Source organism: Pezoporus flaviventris, unplaced genomic scaffold (assembly GCF_033815535.1).
Source record: "Pezoporus flaviventris isolate CSIRO_AGI_PZ_B2104156 unplaced genomic scaffold, CSIRO_AGI_Pfla_v1 ptg000045l, whole genome shotgun sequence".
In the NCBI taxonomy this organism is placed as follows: Eukaryota; Metazoa; Chordata; class Aves; order Psittaciformes; family Psittacidae; genus Pezoporus; species Pezoporus flaviventris.
Genome location: NW_026892593.1, coordinates 10,305,210 through 10,314,047, shown reverse-complemented (window position 1 = coordinate 10,314,047; position 8,838 = coordinate 10,305,210). Strand labels below are relative to the sequence as shown.

Sequence of the window (8,838 nt, the reverse complement as noted above, 5' to 3'; positions counted from 1 at the left end):
GGTGTTCAAGGCCAGTTTGGACAGAGCCTTGGTTGGCATGGTTTAGTGTGAGGTGTCCCTGCCCATGGCAGGGGGGTTGGAACTAGATGATCTTAAGGTCCTTTTCAACCTTAACTATTCTATGATTCTGTGATTCTATGATTTTCAGATCCTCTGGGCTTGAAATTTATCCTAGAGTGACTATGAGCCAGCTGAACCAACTGCAGACCCAGTAGTCACTGTCTTTGGACACTCAAGGAGGATAGTGATGTATCAGAGGACTGGAAAAGATACACGTCTTTATATTCAGAAAGGCAGGGAAGTAAGCTCTCGGGGAGTTATAGATCAATCTGCTAAGCTTCAGTTCTCAGAAAAATACTGATGAAAGTAAGAACATAGACAAAATAAAGATGAGGAATAGCCAGCATGTATCTGTTATTTAATCTAGTTCTGCAAATGACCTTGGTGATAAAAAAAAAGCAGGTGACTTCACATTTCTTGTAGCAGTCATTCACAGATCCATTAAAACTGAACAGGCACCACATTTCATGGCCACAGTCTTTTCTAGACTAATCATGATCAAGCAAGTGCATGCCCTGCCTCTGACCTGTCAGGCCACAACCATGCATAATGTACTTTGGTCATTGACCATGCTGCCTCAGATCCCCTTGCACATCTAGATGGAGCTCTATTTGTGGCTGGAGCCTTCTTTGATTTACTCTTAGATCTTCAACATGGATGTTGGCTTGACATACCCCTTTCATTCATTCTCCCCCCTTGGCACTTTTCTCTCCCCAAAACAGGAGAGGCATTTTTATTTAATCTTTGATATTTTGACTCCTGGAGCTGCTGAGCCTCCAGTTTGTCCTGAGCCCTGGTGCATATGGAGATGGTCTGGTTTTTGAAGTTCTCTTTGAAGTCCAGACTTGGTGACCTCACCCAGAGCAGGGGCTTATATGGGCATGCAGAGTTTAGACATGCAACCCATTTGCTATAGGTAAACCTCCAACACTGTCAAGAGTTTAACCCTGGGGTTCAAAATCAGCAGGTAGCAGAAGACTCTGGAGAAGAAAGCCTGCAGAAATTTCTCCTTGTGAAAATGTTCTGTGTCTTAACAGAGCCCTGGACTTCGCATTTCCAGCCCAGTCCATGTCAGCACCAAAGATGACATCTATGATAATGAACTAAAGAGGGTCTGGGTACAGGCTTAAGCACTTGTCTGCAATCATCCCAGCTGCTTAGCTACTGGCATACTGCCTCTCATGGTTTTGATCTGTGTCAACTGGCAGTCCCTAAGCAATTTTGAGGCTCAGTCTGTAACTGTTGCCTATAGGAAGTATGGGTGGTAATGAAGGAGTTTACCCCAACAGATGTGAACTATGCTACATTATCTGTCCTTAAGACAGAAGAACAGGTCCTGACCCAGTTTTATTTATCAGTATTAGCAAAGACACTGCCTTTTAGGATGATACAAGGACTTGTCCGTTAGCCAAATGGTAACTGGATAAGAGGTCATTGATTTTAACATGGCACAGTGCAACCCTGCTTCAGATTTCCTGTCCCCAAATGGCCACTAGTGAAACTCATCATCAGTATTCCAACTCTTGGAGATGGTCACAGAGCAAAAGACATAGGCTCAAAGAACCAAGTAAAAGCTTAAGGACGGGTAGCGCCCTACTACATTAAAACATGGGGAATGCAGGCAAATAGATCCTCATGGGGAGCATATTCCCCATTCCCATTGCCATTGTCAACTAAATGTCAACTAAAACAGCTGCTTGGGTTCATCAGGGTGGTATTCCTCTACAGGGTCATCCCTCCTCGGATAACAGTCAGAAAGCTGAAGACAGTCTAATTCCTGGACTTCAAATGGGCAAATCTGAATGTAATTCTAGTCAGGACTTGTCTTCCCTGAGCTGTCAGGGACAGATGTACTCTACAGCTCACTTGGGATCCACTTCAAGCATGGGTCTGCCTGTGTCTTGCTGGCATGTGTTGTTGACTCTTCAAATAATACTGCACTATGCCAATTTCTCAGGAATATATCCCCTCCATATAACAGGGTCCGCTCTTCTGTACTAGCAAATCGATGGGCATGCCATGCGAATCTTCTTCACATTTCTCCATCACGATTTATTCTTCCTTCTCTGTTGAGGTTTCCTTGGACTTCTACAGAAAATTAACTGGGCCTCCTAATGGAAGTTTGGAAACTTACCTCTGTTCAACTCCAGTACTCTGAAAGGTAAAGGCAGCTGTAGTTGTGATCAGCAGCTCTGATGCCAGGATGTAAAGGTGCTGTCAGTAAAGGACAATGTTCTCTGGGGAGAGAATCTATAACCTTTATTTCATAGCCAGAAGACCCATTTTTTGATTCACTTAGGTCAGGAGACAAGTTTTGCCTGGAAGTTTGAATAGGTCTGGTTCACCTTGATAGGAATTGATTCTGCTCATCTGAGGTGAACTGCCTGGATTGAAGGACACAGGGTTGCCCATTACTTTGGCTAAAGCAAAATCTGCTAACTTGGACCTCCTTTCTGGCCTTCACAGAGCCCTGTGTCCTTTCAGAGGATTGGAAAATGACTTTTCCTTGGGTAAGGGTGTGCTGAGATCCATCTCACTTAAAGCAACCTGAAAAAACACCATACACTTTTGAATACCTGAGGTACTGTCTGTGGTCACCAAGGACAGAATTGACAAGTGGATGATCTTCTTCAGGACATGTTGATCCATGTAAAAATTTTCTGTCTTTTCTCCTTTTCTTCTTCACAGCAGTCTAGTTAAGTGTCTCCATGAACCCAGACTGAACAGCCTGTGGACTTATGAATGCATGCTATCCTTTATCTTGGCTTGGATTAGAGTATCCGAGTAGATACTATTAATACTGACAAAGTTCCCAATCTCAAGTTCTTACAAGGCACATCCATAGACTGGGTATACATGTGTACAACATTCTCAGAGAAACACCCATGTGTCAGAGAAATGACTTAACAGTAACTTCAGCAAGGCTTAGGTGTTGCTCCACAAAACACTCTCGTGAACAAGGTGGGAAAACATAGAGTAAATACATAAAAAGTCTGCTGGAAAACTGGGCTCAAAGGGTAGTTATTGGAGTCTGTGACTTGAAGGCTTTATTAAACAGATGACCTACGGACCAGTCCCAGGCCAAGTAGAAGGCAATTTATCCATTAATGGTCCTGACACAGGAATAGACAATGCTCTCATTGGTGCTGTGGGTGGTAAAAGCTGGGGGAGGAGAGAAATACAGACCCTTTGAAAGGCAGGATTAGAATTGAATGTTTCCTGACCAATTATAGAATCACAGAATCATAGAATGGTTTGGGTTGGAAAGGACCTTAAGATCATCTAGTTCCAACCATCCTGCCATGGGCAGGGTCCACTCACGTTAGACCATTTACATCAAGAACCTAAAATAAATGGCCAATAACTCTGTAAAAATAAGGGCAAAGCATGGTATATGGGTAGTAATAGGCTACACAAATACAAATTGGGTAACTGCCTAAGCAGCAGCTCTGCAGAGATGGAGCTGGTGATTAGAGTGAATATGAGTCATAGACTTGGTGTTGCTGTAAAAGCAGGCAGATGCCATACTCAGATATAGGAAGAAGAGTCATAAATAAGGTCAATATTTCTTTCTCCATTTTATTCATCCCTTCAAGACATCTGGAATTCTGTGCATTTTTCACACAACTCCAGCTGGACAGTGCCCTGAGGAAGACAGGGAGGAACATTTTGCCTAAAGGCAAAAGAACTCCCCCAAAACCAACCTGGAAAGAAGAGAAAGAATTTGGTTTGGTTGATCTAGAGAAGATAGGGCCGAAGGGGAGGAGGGAGAGGGGGAAAGGATGTTAATGCTCTTTGGGTTATGATAAAAGGTTGCTACCCAGAGGAGGGGACCAAACTAACTTTATGTGTGCCAAGCCCAGGGCAGCAAGTCATGCAGAAAGACATTCGGACAAAGTAAGCTCTGGAACAGATGGCCTGAGAGACCTGCAGTATTTTAGAAACAGATTGTAAAATACCAGCAAAGACTGATATAGGCATAATCAGATTTAGAGGTGGGGCAAGATGACCTCTCTACTTCCTGTCATGTCCTTGACATATGGTTCCATGATCCCGTGATTAGTTTTTAATTCAGTATCATATCAATGTCATTACTTGCTTTATTTATTCACTTTTTTGCCAGCATTTCTTCTGCTGGTATCATCCCTCTCTTCCCTCTCCTGCTCTCTGATAGCCTATCTTAGTGTCTTCTTGTCCTTCTCCTCCCTAAAAGGCAAACTCTTTCATATTATTAGTTTTTCTCACACCACCACCTCATAAACAGCAATTTTCTTCAGTTACACATTCAAAGTAGGTGGTTTTACCCCCAGACACTTAAGCACAGAAAGGTGAATCATTGTTTTTTGTTCCTTCTTCTTCTTTATGTTCTCAGAAGGGTGGTGGGTTGTGTGCTCTCAGTGACGTGAAGCTTTCTCTCACACCTATGGGCCAAAATCTCTGCATCAGGACTTAAACAAAAGTGTGTTCTACAAGTTTAGAAACAAGGGGAAGGGTAAAAAAGAAGCTATTACAAGCTGAAAGTCTTACAGATGCCTATTTTTATCTCATGTTAGACATTTAAGCACAGATTTTAGCGGCAGGCCTACTCAGCTTCATCCACAGTCAACTGAGAGAGAGGAGCATTTCTGGTGTGTGATTCATCCTGACTAACACCTGAGTTGCCTCCTCATGTTGCCAATTACAGGACTTGAGAGAGACTTGGCTTTGGGCTGGGGGCCTTAGGGGGCTGGAGGCACTCAGGTGCTGACAAAGGCACTGTTGTAAGCCGGAACTAATGAACCTGGTTAGCTAAAGGAAGCAAATTGTTAAGGTGAGTGGTAATTGCAATAAGTAATACTGTCCTGGGATGATGGGGAAATGTTTGAAGCAACCCATTTTTTTCAGTACTACAAAGGACTGTAATATGTTCCAGGAACAGTTTTGAGAACTCTGTTTCAGTTGTCCTTAACTGTGCTGATGTTTAATTTTTGCATGTTTTGGCCTGTTGAAAAAATCATTCTATCTGAAGAAAAGAAAATCCTGGTGAAACTGTGGGCAAATCCTGTGTTTTTGCTGAGCTTGAAGTGATAGAAAATAGCTAAGTTGTGCTGGGGAGTGGTGCTTTGACTTATTTCTGCGTCCTATAAATCCTTCTCTCCTCTCCTTGGTTTGACCCTTAGCTTTACATCCAGGTGATCTGGGCTGGTTGGTGTGCTCCCTCCTGCCTGGCTCAAGGGGCTGGACAATTTCAATTTTCTACTGCATGCTGAGGGATTCAAAGCAGGAGTCCCATGGACTCAACTCACAGTAAGCGTTGTGTCATGCTTATTTTTTGATTCTCCTAAGAAAGCGTCTGTTCATTCATCTGAGGAAAGTGCTCTATGTCCTGTCTGAACTGGGAGAGCCCTCTGATCATCACCCAGAAGCAAGGAAATACTTTTCCAGCTCTCTCATCCATGTTTCTTGCACCTCTTTATTGCCCCCTTCTTCTCTGTTCCATAAACCTTTTCTTCACTCACAAACCCTTCCCCAAGGGCTTCTTATCTTCCATCTGGCCTGGAAGATGTCCACCATCCACCATCCTGTTGTCACATCTTCCAGCAAATGCTTTTGAGTATCTGCCCATGGCTCTCATTGCCAAGAACACCTCAAAAGCACTTCCATAGGTCCAGCTGGAAACTACCCTCTGGTAGCAGCCACATTGGGCAGAAATTGTTCAGGACTGCTTGTCCTTGTATTCCTCCATTAGTCAATACTTGCCTGTTGTCTGCAGTGCTATATTTAAATGGTGAACCACTTGGAGCACACCCTGCCCCTTCTTTTTGTGATTGCACAGTGCCTCACGTAATAGGGTATTGCTTCATGATGGGTGCTGTTAGGCATGGACGCAAAGCAAATAAATAATATTAATTCAAATAAGAGCCTTTCCTTAAATCCTGGTTTTGTCTTTCTTTTCTTTATCTTCACTGTTATAGCTATGCTTATTTCATGTAGAAAACCACTCAAATACAGCTTGGTTTTTATCTTCCCAGAGAATGTTGCCTTCTTAGTCCAAAGTTAAAGATACTGAATACCGAGTCAAGCAGCATGGAGGTTGTTTTTAATCAAGTAATTTCTCTTGGTGGGCACTGCTTCTGTTTGGGAATAATTTGCTTCAGTCTCAGCAGAAGCCAGGGTGTACTATTGAAGCCCATACTTAGTTAATTTGATTTTCTGTTTAGCTTGATCAGTACCTCAAAGAACAGCTCTTTTGTATTAAAATAAATAAATAGCGTACACCTTTCTTTCTGATCACTGTAAGAACTGCTACTGAATAATTAAGTTCATTCCTAGAAAACATCCTTGTTTCCCCACAGATGCCTCACTAAGCGTGGCATGCAGAACATAGGACATTTACAGCTGCAGCTGGGTAAATTGGTAGTTTTTATTTTTACAGCAAATTTGTCTCTGAATGTTGTTTTAGTTAATCCCAAACTATTTTTATAGCTGAGAAAAATGCATCAAGTAGTTTTGGCTAGATGGTGGATCCTGAAGCCTATCAGAGAAAAGAAATCCACAGTTTATGTAGCACTCTATGGGCAGTGGTATCCGTGCAGTAGAAAACTCACACATAAGCTCTGTTTCTGCATGTAAGACCTGAACCCTGCTCCCCAGAGTCCTCTGAACAACAGCCTGACAGGGTTTCATGGAAAAGGGCTGACCACGAAGTTCTTCTCAAGTCTTACACAGGATGGGATATTGCAACACTCTCCTCTAATTTTGCTGTTATTCTGCCTAAGGGATGGAAAAGACAGACCCTGACATTATAGCAAGATGCATATTGCTAGTAAAATTCATTATTCCTAGCAAAGATTGTTTCTAAAAGCTTGTACTTAGGTAAGAAAGAGAAAAGACATAAAGCTTCAGGTATAAAATACTAGATAGTCATTAAACCATAGGAAATTTCAGGTTTTGGTGTGCTTGGGCAGCAGCCTGATGAAAAACAAGACAAAGGATGGAACTGTATTTATAGCATGAGCAACTTGGTCCCCATTGGTATGTTCACTGCATCCCAGAGAATTAATGGCTCTGTAAATGAGCCACTGAAATGGTAAGAGTTATCTACATATTCCATTTATTTCATAATAGCTGTTAATCTTACACAGCCTGATTTAATAAAACAGATCATCAAATCTTGATTTTCGTGTGCTTAATTTAACCTGTAATTAACTGTGCATTATACATGTAAATTGAATTCAGAAGTCTCTAAAAGTAAATGTGGATGGGGCTACAGTCTAAAAACAAGCATACAAAGCTATTGCTGAATTCCTTCCCATGTGTGAAAAAGGACCAGTTGGTGATATAGGAACAGCCTGTGCTAGTGGGTTCCCAGAGAAGGTGAGGAGGAAAGGGAGGTAGTAGCCTAATAGGCCACATCTGTCAGAGCCTCTTGCCCCAGCATGTTCCTTCTGGGCAACTTCTGCTGTGATGAAGTTTGGTTGCTTTCCTGGCCCAAAGTGCAAAGAGAGCCCGGAAGCTGGAGAGGAGATGTAAATGTCAGTGTTTCCTCTCGGGGAGGCCACTGTGTTGCATTGGACTACCTGTCCTGTTAGTGAAAGAAATAGATATCTGAAAGGTGAAGTGCAAGAACACACTGAACTCAGGGTAACAAAGCTTGGTACAATGGACCCTTGGTCCAGATCTGAGATTTAACTCTGAAGCTGAATGGAACTGGACATTTAAATAATGGCTTCTGTATGCTTGTTCAGTTCAAGCTCAAGTTCAGTGACAAACCAGATCTATAATGAAAACAGAAACCTTTAATTACAATTACTCCAATGCCTTAACGCCAAGTTACACTCTTGTTGCATGGTCATGTTAAGCCAGCTCAGATCCTGGTGCAGATCAAGTCCCATTCTACCAGCTGCCACACATATGCCACCTCTCGTCCTCTGATCCTTCCCTTCTGCCAGCACACACAGTTGTGTGGCCAGGCAATAAACTGGCTCAGGGAACTCATCTGGCTTGAAACAAGCTCTTTGTCCTCCAAAAAGTATTGCCCCCAAACCCTCACAGGACACATTTGGGGTGAGCTACCATGAGCAAAACCTAGGGTGAGGTGGCTGCAGCCTGCTCTTGCTCTCTCTCCTGTTGGGGCCATAAACCTCCTCAGGGTCAAAAGTAGTCAGAAACGGACAGATATCCCCCAAAATTCTAAGTTTTATGGGAGTGATTTAAAAAAATTGGCCAGTCCATGCCTCTGTATTAAGCAATTATGTTGTCCTAGTTCTTTGTCTGAAATACGCTTTTTTCTCTCCACGGTTGTTAAAAACCTTCAGTGAAGAATGTACTTTCAGATTCAAGATAAAACGAGAGAAGATTAATTTCTTCTATCTCCTAACACCATCTGTTCCTTTTTAATTCCTTTTGTCTTTACATATGTATTTATTGAGTTGTGAAGAGATTTGAGTGATGTGCTCTCCAGTAATTGCCTATGATCCTCAATGTAGCTATGGAATATATACATTAATAAGCCTTGAGAGGTGAAGGGACAAATACCTCGGCATGTACACACCTTTAGTAGGTATTTATGTTTGAAAACAGGCATGTAAACAGCCATGTTGGAACTTGCAAAACCTCTTGGTGTAATTATTACTGCCCTATGACTGTATCCCTGGATGATGAACACTCTTCACACAGTTCAATGCAAATATTTGCTGAGTTAAGAAAAAACTCTCTTTCTTGTTGGAAATGGACTTTACTGGGTTACAGTACTAAGAGATATCAGTTCCTTGATATGTTTGAGGAATTAATGTTTCA

The 8,838-nt window shown here is 42.2% G+C and overlaps 1 long non-coding RNA gene across 1 annotated transcript; it reads left to right on the top strand.

Moving 5' to 3' along the window:
- The first annotated feature begins 3,961 nt into the window (after positions 1-3,961).
- Positions 3,962-7,109, top strand: LOC133276530 (uncharacterized). Its single transcript, XR_009745905.1, has 3 exons — positions 3,962-5,346; positions 6,396-6,448; positions 6,988-7,109. It is a non-coding gene; the product is annotated as an uncharacterized LOC133276530 (long non-coding RNA).
- The last annotated feature ends 1,729 nt before the right edge of the window (positions 7,110-8,838 follow it).